The 18,561-nt window shown below is 52.4% G+C and overlaps 3 long non-coding RNA genes and 7 other non-coding genes across 28 annotated transcripts in view; all 10 read right to left on the bottom strand.

The window, feature by feature from the left end:
* The window catches only part of LOC138984351 (uncharacterized), a 29,362-nt gene extending 23,451 nt beyond the window's left edge, over nt 1-5,911 (bottom strand). For 3 of the 17 annotated variants that reach the window (XR_011461607.1, XR_011461608.1, XR_011461606.1), the window contains exons 1-3: nt 2,137-2,623; nt 1,464-1,596; nt 346-486 (exon numbers count right to left, since the gene is read on the bottom strand). This is a non-coding gene — a long non-coding RNA (uncharacterized lncRNA). Of the gene's footprint in view, nt 1-345; nt 487-1,463; nt 1,597-2,136; nt 2,626-2,891; nt 2,909-3,076; nt 3,120-5,876 lie in introns of those variants that run through there. The other 14 variants (XR_011461598.1, XR_011461600.1, XR_011461596.1 and 11 more) reach the window with 11 other exon arrangements.
* Nucleotides 45-137, bottom strand: LOC138984446 (small nucleolar RNA SNORD116). The gene has a single exon (XR_011461742.1). It is a non-coding gene; the product is annotated as a small nucleolar RNA SNORD116 (small nucleolar RNA).
* On the bottom strand, nt 2,774-2,866 carry LOC138984445 (small nucleolar RNA SNORD116). The gene has a single exon (XR_011461740.1). It is a non-coding gene; the product is annotated as a small nucleolar RNA SNORD116 (small nucleolar RNA).
* LOC138984352 (uncharacterized) lies at nt 3,132-5,844 on the bottom strand. 3 transcript variants are annotated; one of them, XR_011461614.1, is made up of 4 exons: nt 5,807-5,844; nt 4,867-4,989; nt 4,195-4,327; nt 3,132-3,217 (listed from the first exon to the last, which is right to left on the bottom strand). It is a non-coding gene; the product is annotated as an uncharacterized lncRNA (long non-coding RNA). The 3 variants fall into 3 exon arrangements; XR_011461615.1 differs by lacking the exon at nt 5,807-5,844 and adding an exon at nt 5,622-5,800; XR_011461613.1 differs by lacking the exon at nt 5,807-5,844 and having other exon boundaries at nt 4,867-5,094.
* Nucleotides 5,504-5,596, bottom strand: LOC138984444 (small nucleolar RNA SNORD116). Its single transcript, XR_011461739.1, has one exon. It is a non-coding gene; the product is annotated as a small nucleolar RNA SNORD116 (small nucleolar RNA).
* LOC138984353 (uncharacterized) lies at nt 5,907-7,970 on the bottom strand. The gene is made up of 3 exons (XR_011461616.1): nt 7,599-7,970; nt 6,925-7,057; nt 5,907-5,944 (listed from the first exon to the last, which is right to left on the bottom strand). It is a non-coding gene; the product is annotated as an uncharacterized lncRNA (long non-coding RNA).
* Nucleotides 7,971-8,234: 264 nt separating this feature from the next.
* Nucleotides 8,235-8,328, bottom strand: LOC138984459 (small nucleolar RNA SNORD116). Its single transcript, XR_011461755.1, has one exon. It is a non-coding gene; the product is annotated as a small nucleolar RNA SNORD116 (small nucleolar RNA).
* Nucleotides 8,329-10,955: 2,627 nt separating this feature from the next.
* On the bottom strand, nt 10,956-11,048 carry LOC138984443 (small nucleolar RNA SNORD116). The gene has a single exon (XR_011461738.1). It is a non-coding gene; the product is annotated as a small nucleolar RNA SNORD116 (small nucleolar RNA).
* Nucleotides 11,049-13,680: 2,632 nt separating this feature from the next.
* On the bottom strand, nt 13,681-13,773 carry LOC138984442 (small nucleolar RNA SNORD116). The gene has a single exon (XR_011461737.1). It is a non-coding gene; the product is annotated as a small nucleolar RNA SNORD116 (small nucleolar RNA).
* Nucleotides 13,774-17,924: 4,151 nt separating this feature from the next.
* LOC138984441 (small nucleolar RNA SNORD116) lies at nt 17,925-18,017 on the bottom strand. Its single transcript, XR_011461736.1, has one exon. It is a non-coding gene; the product is annotated as a small nucleolar RNA SNORD116 (small nucleolar RNA).
* Between the last annotated feature and the right edge of the window lie 544 nt (nt 18,018-18,561).

The following is an 18,561-nucleotide window of genomic DNA, read 5'->3' as shown; positions in this document are numbered from 1 at the left end:
CTGCTAACCAGTCCCACCCTCAACCCCAAGGGAGGCAACGTGCTGGACCTCAGTTTCGATGAGGAGACGGTAGTGAGTTCTCACTCATTTTGTTCAGATTTTCCAAGGAATGCATGTGAGGGTGTCATCATCGATCCGAGCACGTGCTGGCTTGCTGCCCACCTCCTCACGGCAGCAAGGGCTGCTCCCAGGAGGAGCCAGTGACCCGAGAGTCCTCCAGCAGCCAGGGAACTCAGAGCCCTCAGGCTTCTCAGCAAGAGGAACGTCCCTCTATACGTACAACCACTCAGGCAGTCCCAGGAAACCTGAAATTCACGACACGTCTTGGGGCAGGAGAAGCCGTACCGTGCTGGGTGATCCAAAAAGCAGTGGCAGCAACTCGGGTGCGCCACACTTCTTGCCGGACTCCCTTGCACCTTGAGTCACTGCCTCACGGGGGTGGGGTTCATCTCCTGGCTGATGGACAGTCATACCTGGCAACTTCACCTGACAAGTGGACAGAAAGCACAGGAATGCTTAAGATGTGTACTTGGTCTCTCACTAATATTGATGCAAGTGTTTCACTAGGGGAAGGCCTGTATCTGCACCCCAACTATATTGATCCTTTACAGACGACTGGTTACCTATCTTTCAAAAGAGCGGCAAATGAGGCTCAAGTGCATGTGGGTGTCTTTCTGACCAAGCGTGCAAGGGTAGCACGGGATTCGATGTGAGCTTGAGTGCCTGCATTCTGGTGTACCAATAAAAATGCATTCTCAGCATTTTGGGTGTGTGTCTGGAAATCTGTCTGGGTATCCAAGTCTCAGAGACCGCATGCAAAGGCCCTGCAGTATGAACATGCGTGCCACCTCCATGGAGTCCTGACCTCCCACCATCCCACGAAATGGGATGACACTTGGCATCTTCCACAAGATCCATGCAAAATTTCACTGAGGGGCTGTTGACATAGGCTCTAGGCTCCCAATCTCCATGAACCATGATCTCTGACCAACGCAGAGACCTGACTGCCCAGGGTCACCTTTGCGGAGAATCTGTGTGAATGCCACATACCCTGAGACTACGTGAGCTACTACTATAGCTCAGGGGTCCTTGTCACAAGTCCCACCTCCTACCTAACAAGAAAATTTTCCCAGACAACTGCACAGTAAGGAGAACTTGGCACTAGGGCAGATATGGCCCACTGCACCCTCCAATAGGAAAAGAATTCAGGGCATGCGTATCTGCCTGCCAGTCAGCCCCAATCAAAGTCCAGCCTCCCCTGGAAACTGCAAGATGGAACCTGGTCATCCTCAGGTACCAGGAACCAGGGGTCACTCCCACAGAAACGGGATTCCTTTCCTGGCCAGATTATCCTCAAATCTACAGCCTGCAGGGCCCTGGGTACTGACCACACCCTAGAGAAAGCTCTCATAATGCAGGGCTTGGTCCAAATTGAATTCATTATGCAACAAAGGGCGACTCACCTAAATCTGAAGCCTCCAGGGCCTCGGCTCACAGGGACAATGAGCATCCAGCAAGACCCACAGGAAGAAGGCGGGCAACACGACCAAGGGCTCACAGATCACCAGGGATGCTTTCAGGAAGACTTCAGAAGACCTGCCAGGGAAGACCGTGGATGTGCCAGGTCTCTGCCATAGTGCCATGGGAGCTGTTGTCTCCTACACTGAGGCAGCCTTGGTATGCCAACCAATGAGCAATGTCTATCACAACTGTGGTGGTCCTCAAAGGTTGATGCCTCACTGCCAGGGGGGCAAACACATGGGTGCCATCAGGGCTGGCCGGCTGGCCCCAACCTTAGGGAATCTTGATAATTCCAGGCCGAAGGGACAAATGGCGGCCAAGGGGCATGTGTGTACACCACGTAACTACCCACTGGGCTGGTTCCTTGGCCTCTTTATTGCAACTCTTCAAGGCACCAAAGATGCCCTTTGAGAGTCCTTCTACTGGCAGTGGGACAACAAGGCCACAAAGGTCACCTTTCACCCAGCCCCCTAAGGACAAGCAATGCCCTGTCCTCTGTACCCAGCTGATGGCAGCTCCAAAAGGACCCCACTGTATTACTGAAAACAGAACAACAGTGCCTGCAAGCCTCAGCGGACATACTGTCCCAGTAAATCACACTGCACTTTTCCTCACCTGCACAAACATTCTTCTCTGGGCCTCTGGCCAACCTGCAGGAGGAATGCAGGCCTAGGACCACAGCATAGTCCATGGCGACCTCCAAGACTCAAGCATGTGACAGGAGTTGCAATTCAGGCACTGCCAAGGGCAGAAATGGGCCTATTAACTTTCACAACTGCCACCATTCCCCCAGGTCTCTGCAGCCACTGCAGCCCACATGGCACTCAGGAATCTCAGCAACCCAAAGGGATGCAACGGCGAGGGCCTCAGATCTGACCTGGGGCTCCAATCACAAACCACAGAAGCTTCATTGCTTTAGAATCGACATCACCAGAGCCCCAATTAGTGCATCTGCAGCAGGAATCAGGACAAAATGCACCTTTCCAAGCTAAGACGTCAACTGTCTTGAGGCTAGGATCTACTGCGACACCTACCACCACTGGACAAGCCAGATGGCTCTATGCTCCTCAGTGCCTTTACATGGACCTTGTATTCCAAGAGGGCCGCTAGAATATCTGTACATGGCCCCACCCTCAGACGGGAGCCTCGCAAATGGTGGTGACCTGGCTCCTCCATGCGTGTGTGTGACACAGTCGGAGACGCCCTCACTGCTAACCAGTCCCACCCTCAACCCCAAGGGAGGCAACGTGCTGGACCTCAGTTTCGATGAGGAGACGGTAGTGAGTTCTCACTCATTTTGTTCAGATTTTCCAAGGAATGCATGTGAGGGTGTCATCATCGATCCGAGCACGTGCTGGCTTGCTGCCCACCTCCTCACGGCAGCAAGGGCTGCTCCCAGGAGGAGCCAGTGACCCGAGAGTCCTCCAGCAGCCAGGGGAACTCAGAGCCCTCAGGCTTCTCAGCAAGAGGAACGGTCCCTCTATACGTACAACCACTCAGGCAGTCCCAGGAAACCTGAAATTCACGACACGTCTTGGGGCAGGAGAAGCCGTACCGTGCTGGGTGATCCAAAAAGCAGTGGCAGCAACTCGGTGCGCCCACACACTTCTTGCCGGACTCCCTTGCACCTTGAGTCACTGCCTCACGGGTGGGGTTCATCTCCTGGCTGATGGACAGTCATACCTGGCAACTTCACCTGACAAGTGGACAGAAAGCACAGGAATGCTTAAGATGTGTACTTGGTCTCTCACTAATATTGATGCAAGTGTTTCACTAGGGAAGGCCTGTATCTGCACCCCAACTATATTGATCCTTTACAGACGACTGGTTACCTATCTTTCAAAAGAGTGCGGCAAATGAGGCTCAAGTGCATGTGGGTGTCTTTCTGACCAAGCGTGCAAGGGTAGCACGGGATTCGATGTGAGCTTGAGTGCCTGCATTCTGGTGTACCAATAAAAATGCATTCTCAGCATTTTGGGTGTGTGTCTGGAAATCTGTCTGGGTATCCAAGTCTCAGAGACCGCATGCAAAGGCCCTGCAGTATGAACATGCGTGCCACCTCCATGGAGTCCTGACCTCCCACCATCCCACGAAATGGGATGACACTTGGCATCTTCCACAAGATCCATGCAAAATTTCACTGAGGGGCTGTTGACATAGGCTCTAGGCTCCCAATCTCCATGAACCATGATCTCTGACCAACGCAGAGACCTGACTGCCCAGGGTCACCTTTGCGGAGAATCTGTGTGAATGCCACATACCCCTGAGACTACGTGAGCTACTACTATAGCTCAGGGGTCCTTGTCACAAGTCCCACCTCCTACCTAACAAGAAAATTTTCCCAGACAACTGCACAGTAAGGAGAACTTGGCACTAGGGCAGATATGGCCCACTGCACCCTCCAATAGGAAAAGAATTCAGGGCATGCGTATCTGCCTGCCAGTCAGCCCCAATCAAAGTCCAGCCTCCCTGAAACTGCAAGATGGAACCTGGTCATCCTCAGGTACCAGGAACCAGGGGTCACTCCCACAGAAACGGGATTCCTTTCCTGGCCAGATTATCCTCAAATCTACAGCCTGCAGGGCCCTGGGTACTGACCACACCCTAGAGAAAGCTCTCATAATGCAGGGCTTGGTCCAAATTGAATTCATTATGCAACAAAGGGCGACTCACCTAAATCTGAAGCCTCCAGGGCCTCGGCTCACAGGGACAATGAGCATCCAGCAAGACCCACAGGAAGAAGGCGGGCAACACGACCAAGGGCTCACAGATCACCAGGGATGCTTTCAGGAAGACTTCAGAAGACCTGCCAGGGAAGACCGTGGATGTGCCAGGTCTCTGCCATAGTGCCATGGGAGCTGTTGTCTCCTACACTGAGGCAGCCTTGGTATGCCAACCAATGAGCAATGTCTATCACAACTGTGGTGGTCCTCAAAGGTTGATGCCTCACTGCCAGGGGGGCAAACACATGGGTGCCATCAGGGCTGGCCGGCTGGCCCCAACCTTAGGGAATCTTGATAATTCCAGGCGAAGGGACAAATGGCGGCCAAGGGGCATGTGTGTACACCACGTAACTACCCACTGGGCTGGTTCCTTGGCCTCTTTATTGCAACTCTTCAAGGCACCAAAGATGCCCTTTGAGAGTCCTTCTACTGGCAGTGGGACAACAAGGCCACAAAGGTCACCTTTCACCCAGCCTCCTAAGGACAAGCAATGCCCTGTCCTCTGTACCCAGCTGATGGCAGCTCCAAAAGGACCCCACTGTATTACTGAAAACAGAACAACAGTGCCTGCAAGCCTCAGCGGACATACTGTCCCAGTAAATCACACTGCACTTTTCCTCACCTGCACAAACATTCTTCTCTGGGCCTCTGGCCAACCTGCAGGAGGAATGCAGGCCTAGGACCACAGCATAGTCCATGGCGACCTCCAAGACTCAAGCATGTGACAGGAGTTGCAATTCAGGCACTGCCAAGGGCAGAAATGGGCCTATTAACTTTCACAACTGCCACCATTCCCCCAGGTCTCTGCAGCCACTGCAGCCCACATGGCACTCAGGAATCTCAGCAACCCAAAGGGATGCAACGGGCGAGGGCCTCAGATCTGACCTGGGGCTCCAATCACAAACCACAGAAGCTTCATTGCTTTAGAATCGACATCACCAGAGCCCCAATTAGTGCATCTGCAGCAGGAATCAGGACAAAATGCACCTTTCCAAGCTAAGACGTCAACTGTCTTGAGGCTAGGATCTACTGCGACACCTACCACCACTGGACAAGCCAGATGGCTCTATGCTCCTCAGTGCCTTTACATGGACCTTGTATTCCAAGGGGGCCGCTAGAATATCTGTACATGGCCCCACCCTCAGACGGGAGCCTCGCAAATGGTGGTGACCTGGCTCCTCCATGCGTGTGTGTGACACAGTCGGAGACGCCCTCACTGCTAACCAGTCCACCCTCAACCCCAAGGGAGGCAACGTGCTGGACCTCAGTTTCGATGAGGAGACGGTAGTGAGTTCTCACTCATTTTGTTCAGATTTTCCAAGGAATGCATGTGAGGGTGTCATCATCGATCCGAGCACGTGCTGGCTTGCTGCCCACCTCCTCACGGCAGCAAGGGCTGCTCCCAGGAGGAGCCAGTGACCCGAGAGTCCTCCAGCAGCCAGGGGAACTCAGAGCCCTCAGGCTTCTCAGCAAGAGGAACGGTCCCTCTATACGTACAACCACTCAGGCAGTCCCAGGAAACCTGAAATTCACGACACGTCTTGGGGCAGGAGAAGCCGTACCGTGCTGGGTGATCCAAAAAGCAGTGGCAGCAACTCGGTGCGCCACACTTCTTGCCGGACTCCCTTGCACCTTGAGTCACTGCCTCACGGGTGGGGGTTCATCTCTGGCTGATGGACAGTCATACCTGGCAACTTCACCTGACAAGTGGACAGAAAGCACAGGAATGCTTAAGATGTGTACTTGGTCTCTCACTAATATTGATGCAAGTGTTTCACTAGGGGAAGGCCTGTATCTGCACCCCAACTATATTGATCCTTTACAGACGACTGGTTACCTATCTTTCAAAAAGAGTGCGGCAAATGAGGCTCAAGTGCATGTGGGTGTCTTTCTGACCAAGCGTGCAAGGGTAGCACGGGATTCGATGTGAGCTTGAGTGCCTGCATTCTGGTGTACCAATAAAAATGCATTCTCAGCATTTTGGGTGTGTGTCTGGAAATCTGTCTGGGTATCCAAGTCTCAGAGACCGCATGCAAAGGCCCTGCAGTATGAACATGCGTGCCACCTCCATGGAGTCCTGACCTCCCACCATCCCACGAAATGGGATGACACTTGGCATCTTCCACAAGATCCATGCAAAATTTCACTGAGGGGCTGTTGACATAGGCTCTAGGCTCCCAATCTCCATGAACCATGATCTCTGACCAACGCAGAGACCTGACTGCCCAGGGTCACCTTTGCGGAGAATCTGTGTGAATGCCACATACCCTGAGACTACGTGAGCTACTACTATAGCTCAGGGGTCCTTGTCACAAGTCCCACCTCCTACCTAACAAGAAAATTTTCCCAGACAACTGCACAGTAAGGAGAACTTGGCACTAGGGCAGATATGGCCCACTGCACCCTCCAATAGGAAAAGAATTCAGGGCATGCGTATCTGCCTGCCAGTCAGCCCCAATCAAAGTCCAGCCTCCCCTGGAAACTGCAAGATGGAACCTGGTCATCCTCAGGTACCAGGAACCAGGGGTCACTCCCACAGAAACGGGATTCCTTTCCTGGCCAGATTATCCTCAAATCTACAGCCTGCAGGGCCCTGGGTACTGACCACACCCTAGAGAAAGCTCTCATAATGCAGGGCTTGGTCCAAATTGAATTCATTATGCAACAAAGGGCGACTCACCTAAATCTGAAGCCTCCAGGGCCTCGGCTCACAGGGACAATGAGCATCCAGCAAGACCCACAGGAAGAAGGCGGGCAACACGACCAAGGGCTCACAGATCACCAGGGATGCTTTCAGGAAGACTTCAGAAGACCTGCCAGGGAAGACCGTGGATGTGCCAGGTCTCTGCCACAGTGCCATGGGAGCTGTTGTCTCCTACACTGAGGCAGCCTTGGTATGCCAACCAATGAGCAATGTCTATCACAACTGTGGTGGTCCTCAAAGGTTGATGCCTCACTGCCAGGGGGGGCAAACACATGGGTGCCATCAGGGCTGGCCGGCTGGCCCCAACCTTAGGGAATCTTGATAATTCCAGGCCGAAGGGACAAATGGCGGCCAAGGGGCATGTGTGTACACCACGTAACTACCCACTGGGCTGGTTCCTTGGCCTCTTTATTGCAACTCTTCAAGGCACCAAAGATGCCCTTTGAGAGTCCTTCTACTGGCAGTGGGACAACAAGGCCACAAAGGTCACCTTTCACCGAGCCTCCTAAGGACAAGCAATGCCCTGTCCTCTGTACCCAGCTGATGGCAGCTCCAAAAGGACCCCACTGTATTACTGAAAACAGAACAACAGTGCCTGCAAGCCTCAGCGGACATACTGTCCCAGTAAATCACACTGCACTTTTCCTCACCTGCACAAACATTCTTCTCTGGGCCTCTGGCCAACCTGCAGGAGGAATGCAGGCCTAGGACCACAGCATAGTCCATGGCGACCTCCAAGACTCAAGCATGTGACAGGAGTTGCAATTCAGGCACTGCCAAGGGCAGAAATGGGCCTATTAACTTTCACAACTGCCACCATTCCCCCAGGTCTCTGCAGCCACTGCAGCCCACATGGCACTCAGGAATCTCAGCAACCCAAAGGGATGCAACGGCGAGGGCCTCAGATCTGACCTGGGGCTCCAATCACAAACCACAGAAGCTTCATTGCTTTAGAATCGACATCACCAGAGCCCCAATTAGTGCATCTGCAGCAGGAATCAGGACAAAATGCACCTTTCCAAGCTAAGGCGTCAACTGTCTTGAGGCTAGGATCTACTGCGACACCTACCACCACTGGACAAGCCAGATGGCTCTATGCTCCTCAGTGCCTTTACATGGACCTTTGTATTCCAAGGGGCGCTAGAATATCTGTACATGGCCCCACCCTCAGGCGGGAGCCTCGCAAATGGTGGTGACCTGGCTCCTCCATGCGTGTGTGTGACACAGTCGGAGACGCCCTCACTGCTAACCAGTCCCACCCTCAACCCCAAGGGAGGCAGCGTGCTGGACCTCAGTTTTGATGAGGAGGCGGTAGTGAGTTCTCACTCATTTTGTTCAGATTTTCCAAGGAATGCATGTGAGGGGTGTCATCATCGATCCGAGCACGTGCTGGCTTGCTGCCCACCTCCTCACGGCAGCAAGGGCTGCTCCCAGGAGGAGCCAGTGACCCGAGAGTCCTCCAGCAGCCAGGGAACTCAGAGCCCTCAGGCTTCTCAGCAAGAGGGCGTCCCCTCTATACGTACAACCACTCAGGCAGTCCCAGGAAACCTGAAATTCACGACACGTCTTGGGGCAGGAGAAGCCGTGCCGTGCTGGGTGATCCAAAAGCAGTGGCAGCAACTCGGGTGCGCCACACTTCTTGCGGACTCCCTTGCACCTTGAGTCACTGCCTCACGGGTGGGGTTCATCTCCTGGCTGATGGACAGTCATACCTGGCAACTTCACCTGACAAGTGGACAGAAAGCACAGGAATGCTTAAGATGTGTACTTGGTCTCTCACTAATATTGATGCAAGTGTTTCACTAGGGAAGGCCTGTATCTGCACCCCAACTATATTGATCCTTTACAGGCGACTGGTTACCTATCTTTCAAAAGAGTGCGGCAAATGAGGCTCAAGTGCATGTGGGTGTCTTTCTGACCAAGCGTGCAAGGGTAGCACGGGATTCGATGTGAGCTTGAGTGCCTGCATTCTGGTGTACCAATAAAAATGCATTCTCAGCATTTTGGGTGTGTGTCTGGAAATCTGTCTGGGTATCCAAGTCTCAGAGACCGCATGCAAAGGCCCTGCAGTATGAACATGCGTGCCACCTCCATGGAGTCCTGACCTCCCACCATCCCACGAAATGGGATGACACTTGGCATCTTCCACAAGATCCATGCAAAATTTCACTGAGGGCTGTTGACATAGGCTCTAGGCTCCCAATCTCCATGAACCATGATCTCTGACCAACGCAGAGACCTGACTGCCCAGGGTCACCTTTGCGGAGAATCTGTGTGAATGCCACATACCCTGAGACTACGTGAGCTACTACTATAGCTCAGGGGTCCTTGTCACAAGTCCCACCTCCTACCTAACAAGAAAATTTTCCCAGACAACTGCACAGTAAGGAGAACTTGGCACTAGGGCAGATATGGCCCCTGCACCCTCAATAGGAAAAGAATTCAGGGCATGCGTATCTGCCTGCCAGTCAGCCCCAATCAAAGTCCAGCCTCCCCTGGAAACTGCAAGATGGAACCTGGTCATCCTCAGGTACCAGGAACCAGGGGTCACTCCCACAGAAACGGGATTCCTTTCCTGGCCAGATTATCCTCAAATCTACAGCCTGCAGGGCCCTGGGTACTGACCACACCCTAGAGAAAGCTCTCATAATGCAGGGCTTGGTCCAAATTGAATTCATTATGCAACAAAGGGCGACTCACCTAAATCTGAAGCCTCCAGGGCCTCGGCTCACAGGGACAATGAGCATCCAGCAAGACCCACAGGAAGAAGGCGGGCAACACGACCAAGGGCTCACAGATCACCAGGGATGCTTTCAGGAAGACTTCAGAAGACCTGCCAGGGGAAGACCGTGGATGTGCCAGGTCTCTGCCATAGTGCCATGGGAGCTGTTGTCTCCTACACTGAGGCAGCCTTGGTATGCCAACCAATGAGCAATGTCTATCACAACTGTGGTGGTCCTCAAGGTTGATGCCTCACTGCCAGGGGGCAAACACATGGGTGCCATCAGGGCTGGCCGGCTGGCCCCAACCTTAGGGAATCTTGATAATTCCAGGCCGAAGGGACAAATGGCGGCCAAGGGCATGTGTGTACACCACGTAACTACCCACTGGGCTGGTTCCTTGGCCTCTTTATTGCAACTCTTCAAGGCACCAAAGATGCCCTTTGAGAGTCCTTCTACTGGCAGTGGGACAACAAGGCCACAAAGGTCACCTTTCACCCAGCCCCTAAGGACAAGCAATGCCCTGTCCTCTGTACCCAGCTGATGGCAGCTCCAAAAGGACCCCACTGTATTACTGAAAACAGAACAACAGTGCCTGCAAGCCTCAGCGGACATACTGTCCCAGTAAATCACACTGCACTTTTCCTCACCTGCACAAACATTCTTCTCTGGGCCTCTGGCCAACCTGCAGGAGGAATGCAGGCCTAGGACCACAGCATAGTCCATGGCGACCTCCAAGACTCAAGCATGTGACAGGAGTTGCAATTCAGGCACTGCCAAGGGCAGAAATGGGCCTATTAACTTTCACAACTGCCACCATTCCCCAGGTCTCTGCAGCCACTGCAGCCCACATGGCACTCAGGAATCTCAGCAACCCAAAGGGATGCAACGGCGAGGGCCTCAGATCTGACCTGGGGCTCCAATCACAAACCACAGAAGCTTCATTGCTTTAGAATCGACATCACCAGAGCCCCAATTAGTGCATCTGCAGCAGGAATCAGGACAAAATGCACCTTTCCAAGCTAAGGCGTCAACTGTCTTGAGGCTAGGATCTACTGCGACACCTACCACCACTGGACAAGCCAGATGGCTCTATGCTCCTCAGTGCCTTTACATGGACCTTGTATTCCAAGGGGGCCGCTAGAATATCTGTACATGGCCCCACCCTCAGGCGGGAGCCTGCGCAAATGGTGGTGACCTGGCTCCTCCATGCGTGTGTGTGACACAGTCGGAGGCGCCCTCACTGCTAACCAGTCCCACCCTCAACCCCAAGGGAGGCAGCGTGCTGGACCTCAGTTTCGATGAGGAGACGGTAGTGAGTTCTCACTCATTTTGTTCAGATTTTCCAAGGAATGCATGTGAGGGTGTCATCATCGATCCGAGCACGTGCTGGCTTGCTGCCCACCTCCTCACGGCAGCAAGGGCTGCTCCCAGGAGGAGCCAGTGACCCGAGAGTCCTCCAGCAGCCAGGGAACTCAGAGCCCTCAGGCTTCTCAGCAAGAGGGCGGTCCTCCTACGTTACAACCACTCAGGCAGTCCCAGGAAACCTGAAATTCACGACACGTCTTGGGGCAGGAGAAGCCGTACCGTGCTGGGTGATCCAAAAAGCAGTGGCAGCAACTCGGGTGCGCCACACTTCTTGCCGGACTCCCTTGCACCTTGAGTCACTGCCTCACGGGTGGGGGTTCATCTCCTGGCTGATGGACAGTCATACCTGGCAACTTCACCTGACAAGTGGACAGAAAGCACAGGAATGCTTAAGATGTGTACTTGGTCTCTCACTAATATTGATGCAAGTGTTTCACTAGGGAAGGCCTGTATCTGCACCCCAACTATATTGATCCTTTACAGACGACTGGTTACCTATCTTTCAAAAGAGTGCGGCAAATGAGGCTCAAGTGCATGTGGGTGTCTTTCTGACCAAGCGTGCAAGGGTAGCACGGGATTCGATGTGAGCTTGAGTGCCTGCATTCTGGTGTACCAATAAAAATGCATTCTCAGCATTTTGGGTGTGTGTCTGGAAATCTGTCTGGGTATCCAAGTCTCAGAGACCGCATGCAAAGGCCCTGCAGTATGAACATGCGTGCCACCTCCATGGAGTCCTGACCTCCCACCATCCCACGAAATGGGATGACACTTGGCATCTTCCACAAGATCCATGCAAAATTTCACTGAGGGGCTGTTGACGTAGGCTCTAGGCTCCCAATCTCCATGAACCATGATCTCTGACCAACGCAGAGACCTGACTGCCCAGGGTCACCTTTGCGGAGAATCTGTGTGAATGCCACATACCCTGAGACTACGTGAGCTACTACTATAGCTCAGGGGTCCTTGTCACAAGTCCCACCTCCTACCTAACAAGAAAATTTTCCCAGACAACTGCACAGTAAGGAGAACTTGGCACTAGGGCAGATATGGCCCACTGCACCCTCAATAGGAAAAGAATTCAGGGCATGCGTATCTGCCTGCCAGTCAGCCCCAATCAAAGTCCAGCCTCCCTGGAAACTGCAAGATGGAACCTGGTCATCCTCAGGTACCAGGAACCACCAGGGTCACTCCCACAGAAACGGGATTCCTTTCCTGGCCAGATTATCCTCAAATCTACAGCCTGCAGGGCCCTGGGTACTGACCACACCCTAGAGAAAGCTCTCATAATGCAGGGCTTGGTCCAAATTGAATTCATTATGCAACAAAGGGCGACTCACCTAAATCTGAAGCCTCCAGGGCCTCGGCTCACAGGGACAATGAGCATCCAGCAAGACCCACAGGAAGAAGGCGGGCAACACGACCAAGGGCTCACAGATCACCAGGGATGCTTTCAGGAAGACTTCAGAAGACCTGCCAGGGAAGACCGTGGATGTGCCAGGTCTCTGCCATAGTGCCATGGGAGCTGTTGTCTCCTACACTGAGGCAGCCTTGGTATGCCAACCAATGAGCAATGTCTATCACAACTGTGGTGGTCCTCAAAGGTTGATGCCTCACTGCCAGGGGGGCAAACACATGGGTGCCATCAGGGCTGGCGGCTGGCCCCAACCTTAGGGAATCTTGATAATTCCAGGCCAAGGGACAAATGGCGGCCAAGGGGCATGTGTGTACACCACGTAACTACCCACTGGGCTGGTTCCTTGGCCTCTTTATTGCAACTCTTCAAGGCACCAAAGATGCCCTTTGAGAGTCCTTCTACTGGCAGTGGGACAACAAGGCCACAAAGGTCACCTTTCACCCAGCCCCCTAAGGACAAGCAATGCCCTGTCCTCTGTACCCAGCTGATGGCAGCTCCAAAAGGACCCCACTGTATTACTGAAAACAGAACAACAGTGCCTGCAAGCCTCAGCGGACATACTGTCCCAGTAAATCACACTGCACTTTTCCTCACCTGCACAAACATTCTTCTCTGGGCCTCTGGCCAACCTGCAGGAGGAATGCAGGCCTAGGACCACAGCATAGTCCATGGCGACCTCCAAGACTCAAGCATGTGACAGGAGTTGCAATTCAGGCACTGCCAAGGGCAGAAATGGGCCTATTAACTTTCACAACTGCCACCATTCCCCCAGGTCTCTGCAGCCACTGCAGCCCACATGGCACTCAGGAATCTCAGCAACCCAAAGGGATGCAACGGCGAGGGCCTCAGATCTGACCTGGGGCTCCAATCACAAACCACAGAAGCTTCATTGCTTTAGAATCGACATCACCAGAGCCCCAATTAGTGCATCTGCAGCAGGAATCAGGACAAAATGCACCTTTCCAAGCTAAGACGTCAACTGTCTTGAGGCTAGGATCTACTGCGACACCTACCACCACTGGACAAGCCAGATGGCTCTATGCTCCTCAGTGCCTTTACATGGACCTTGTATTCCAAGAGGGCCGCTAGAATATCTGTACATGGCCCACCCTCAGACGGGAGCCTCGCAAATGGTGGTGACCTGGCTCCTCCATGCATGTGTGTGACACAGTCGGAGACGCCCTCACTGCTAACCAGTCCCACCCTCAACCCCAAGGGAGGCAACGTGCTGGACCTCAGTTTCGATGAGGAGACGGTAGTGAGTTCTCACTCATTTTGTTCAGATTTTCCAAGGAATGCATGTGAGGGTGTCATCATCGATCCGAGCACGTGCTGGCTTGCTGCCCACCTCCTCACGGCAGCAAGGGCTGCTCCCAGGAGGAGCCAGTGACCCGAGAGTCCTCCAGCAGCCAGGGGAACTCAGAGCCCTCAGGCTTCTCAGCAAGAGGAACAGTCCCTCTATACGTACAGCCACTCAGGCAGTCCCAGGAAACCTGAAATTCACAACATGTCTTGGGTCAGGGGAAGGCATACGGTGCTGGGTGATCCAAAAAGCAGTAGCAGCAACCTGTGCCCGCCACACTTCTCGCCGGACTCCTCCGCACCTCAAGTAACTGCCTCACTGGCTCGGCTTCATCTCCTGGGTGATGGGCAGTCATATTAGGCAACTTCACCTGACAAGGGGACAGAAAGCAGAGGCAGGCTTCAGATATGTACCCACCTTCTCACTAAGCAGTACCAATGCCCATGGTTCCCCGAGGCAAGGGCTTTTCTGCTTCCCAACCATAGTATCACTTATGTACGACTGGACACCTATGTGTTGGCATGAGTGCAGCAAGTTAGGTTCATGTGACCGTGGATGTCTGTCTGACTGAGTGTGGAAGTATGTAGGGGAACTTGATGTCGGTCTGAGTACTTGCGTTCTAGTGTACCAATAAGAATGTGCTCTCAGGATTCTCAGTGTGCCTCTGGAACTCTTTTCGTGTATTTCCGTGTCTCAGAATCCCTGTGAAAGGCCTTGGTGTCTGAACACGCACGTCATATCCATGGAGACCTGAACTCCCATCCTCCCACAAAATGGGGGATGACTCCTGTGACCTTCCTCCAACACCATGCAAAATTACACCAAGGGGTTGACATAGGCTCTGGGCTCTTGATCTACATGACCCATGCCGTCTGACCAAAGCACAAGAACCTGACCGCCCAATGTTCCCTTTAGGAGCAGCTGTGTGAATGTCCCTTATGCTGAGACTACCCCAGCTACTATTACAGCTCAGGTCTCCTTGCCACAAGTCCTACCTCCTTCTGAACAAGGAGACTTTTCCAGAAAAGGCCTACAGTGTGGTTAACTTGGCCTTGGGCCAGATACAGCCCACAATACCCTCACAGAGCAAAAGAATACAGGGCATGCACCTCTTCCTGTCCAATCAGTCTGGGCTCTGCTGGAAACTGCAAGACAAGAGGTGGTCATCCTAAGGTACTAGGATCGAGGGGTCACTCCCACAGAAACAGGGCCCCTTTCCTGGCCAGATTATCCTCATCCACAGCCTGCAGGTTCCTGGGTACCAACCACAACCTAGAGAAAAATCCAATAAAGCAAGTTCATTTCAGTTCAGTCGCTCAGTCGTGACTCTTTGCAACCCCATGAACCGCAGCATGCCACAACTCGCTTTCCATCACCAACTCCCAGAGTCCACCCAAAACTATGTCCATTGAATCAGTGATGCCATCCAACTATCTCATCCTCTGTCATCTCCTTCTCCTCCAGCCCTCAATCTTTCCCAGCATCAGGGTCATTTTCAATAAGTCAGCTCTTCGCATCAGGTGGCAAAAGGATTGGAGTTTAAGCTTCACATCAGCCCTTCCAATGAACACCCTGGACTGATCTCCTTTATGATGGACTGGTTAGATCTCCTTGCAGTCCAAGGGACTCTCAAGAGTCTTCTCCAACACCAAAGTTCAAAAGCATCAATTTTCAGCACTCAGATTTCTTTATAATCCAACTCTGACATACATACATGACCACTGGAAAAACCATAGCCTTGACAAGATGGACCTTTGTTGGTAAAGTAATGTCTCTGCTTTTTAATATGCTGTCTAGGTTGGTCATAACTTTCCTTCTAAGGAGTAAGTGTCTTTTAATTTCATGGCTGCAATCACTATCTGCTGTGATTTTGGAGCCCCAAAAAATAAAGTCTGACACTGTTTCCACTGTTTCCCCATCTACTTGCTATGAAGTGATGGTACTGGATGCCATGATCTTAGTTTTCTCAATGTTGAGCTTTAAGCAAACTTTTTCACTCACCTCTTTCACTTTCATCAAGAGGCTTTTTAGTTCTTTTTCACTTTCTGCCGTAAGGGTGGTGTCATCTGCATATCTGAGGTTATTGATATTTCTCCCAGCAATCTTGATTCCAGCTTGTGTTTCCTCCAGCCCAGTGTTTCTCATGATGTACTCTTTATAAGTTAAATAAGTGGGTGGCAATATACAGCCTTGATGTACTCCTTTCTTATTTGGAACCAGTCTGTTGCTCCATGCCCAGTTCGAACTGTTGCCTCCTGACCTGCATACAGATTTCTCAAGAGGCAGGTCAGGTGGTCTGGTATTCCCATCTCTTTCAGAATTTTCCCATAGTTTATTGTGATCCACACAGTCAAACGCTTTGGCATAGTCAATAAAGCAGAAACAGATGTTTTTCTGGAACTCTCTTGCTTTTTCCATGATCCAGCAGATGTTGCCAATATGATCTCTGGTTCCTCTGCCTTTTCTAAAAACAGCTTGAACATCTGGAAGTTCACGGTTCACGTATTGCTGAAGCCTGGCTTGGAGAATTTTGAGCATTACTTTACTAGTGTGTGAGATGAGTGCAACTGTGCGGTAGTCTGAGCATTCTTTGGCATTGCCTTTCTTTCGGACTGGAATGAAAACTGACCTTTTCCAGTCCTGTGGCCACTGCTCAGTTTTCCAAATTTGCTGGCATATTGAGTGAAGCACTTTCACAGCATCACCTTTCAGGATTTGAAATAACTCAACTGGAATTCCATCACCTCCACAAAGCAAGACTTGGTCCAAATTGAACTCTTCCTGCCCCCAAGGGTGACTCACCCACATCAGAAGCCTCCAGGGGCTTTACTCACACAGGGACAATCAGCACTCAGCAAGACCCATAGGAAGAAGGTGGCTTTGAGTATGGTAACACCACGCCATTCCGCCTGGCAGCTCATCTCCACTACCCAAGACCACCAAGCGCTCACAGATCACTAAGGCTGCTTCCAGGAAGACTCCAGAAAAACAGGCAGGGGAAGATCTTGGATTTGCCAGGTTTCCCACCATCATGTCAGGGGAGCCAAAGGCTACTACACTGAAGCAGCTTGGTATGCCAACCAATGCCAGATCTCTACCACAACCATGGTCTTCCAAGGGTGATATGTCACTGCCAGGGTCGTGAACACCTGGGTGGGATCCGGGCCGTCTTGTTGGCCCCATTCTTCAGGAACTCACACACCTTGAAAATTCCAGTCCCAAGGGCTAAAGAGGGGGGGGCGCCAATGGGCATGTGCACATACCTTATTACCACCCAGAGTGCTGGCTCCTAGGCTTAGTTATTGCAACTCTTCAAGGTACCAAAGATACAATTTGAAAGACCTTTTTCTAGCATCAGGCCACCAAGGCCACAAAGGTCACTATCATCGACGCTCCCAAGCACCAGCAATGCCCTGTCCTCTGTACCCCGCCACGATCAGCTCCAAAAGGACCACACTGTATCACTGAAAACAGAACAACAGTGCCTGCAAGCCTCAGCGGACATATCCTAGGAAATCACACTGCACTTTTCCTCACCTGCACAAACATTCTTCTCTGGGCCTCTGGCCAACCTGCAGGAGAAATGCAGGCCTAAGACCACAGCTTAGTCCATGGTGATCTCCAAGACTCAAGCATGTGACAGGAGTTGCAATTCAGGCACTGCTAAGGGCAGAAATGGGGCCTATTAACTTTCACAAGTGCCACCTTTTCCCTACGTCTCTGCAGCCTCTGCAGCCCACACGGCACTCGGGAATCTCAGCAACCCAAAGGGCCACAATGGCAAGGGCCTCAGATCTGACCTGGGGCTCCAATCACAAACCACAGAAACTTCCTTGCTTCAGAATTGACATCACCAGAGCCCCAGTTAGTGCACTTGCTGCATGAACTGGGAGGAAACACACATTTCTGAGTCAAGAGCTCAAGAGCTCAGCCAGGATCTACTGTGACTCCTGCCACCACTGGACAAGCTGGATGCCTCTATGATCCTCAGTGCCCTGCACCACGGACCTCGCATTCCAAGAGCCACTCCAACATCTGTACATGACCCACCCTCAGACGGGGGCCTCGCAAATGGTGGTGAACTGGCTCCTCCATGCGTGTGTGTGACACAGTCGGAGACGCCCTCACTGCTAACCAGTCCCACCCTCAACCCCAAGGGAGGCAACGTGCTGGACCTCAGTTTCGATGAGGAGACGGTAGTGAGTTCTCACTCATTTTGTTCAGATTTTCCAAGGAATGCATGTGAGGGTGTCATCATCGATCCGAGCACGTGCTGGCTTGCTGCCTACCTCTGCAGGGCAGGCAGGGCCGCTCCCAGGAGGAGCCAGTGACCTGGGAGTCCTCCAGCAGCCAGGGGACTCAGATCCCCCAGGCTTCTCAGCAAGAGAAACTGTCCCTCCATATGTACAGTCACTCAGGCAGTCCCAGGAAACCTGAAATCCATGACATGTCTTGAGGTAGGGGAAGGCGTACCATGTGCTTGGTGATTCCAAAAGAACTGGCAGCAACCTGGGCCCACCACATTTCTCGTCAGACTCCCCTGCACCTCGATTCACCACCTCATTGGCGGGGCTTCGTCTCCTGGGTGACGGACAGTCATGCCTGGCAACTTCACCTGACAAGGAGACAGAAAGGACAGGCAGGCTTCAGATGTGTACACCGTCTCTCACTGAGCGAGATCAATGCTCATGCTTCATGGGGGAAGGCCTGTATCTCCAAGCCAAGTGTGTTGATCCTGTATAGACAACTGGATACCTATCTGTCAAAAGAGTGCAGTTATTAGGTTCTAGTGCCTGTGGGTGTATGTC

This window comes from Bos mutus, chromosome 21, assembly GCF_027580195.1.
Source record: "Bos mutus isolate GX-2022 chromosome 21, NWIPB_WYAK_1.1, whole genome shotgun sequence".
NCBI classification, from domain to species: domain Eukaryota; kingdom Metazoa; phylum Chordata; class Mammalia; order Artiodactyla; family Bovidae; genus Bos; species Bos mutus.
The sequence above is the reverse complement of the archived record's forward strand: the minus strand, read 5'-3'. Positions and strand labels throughout refer to the sequence as shown.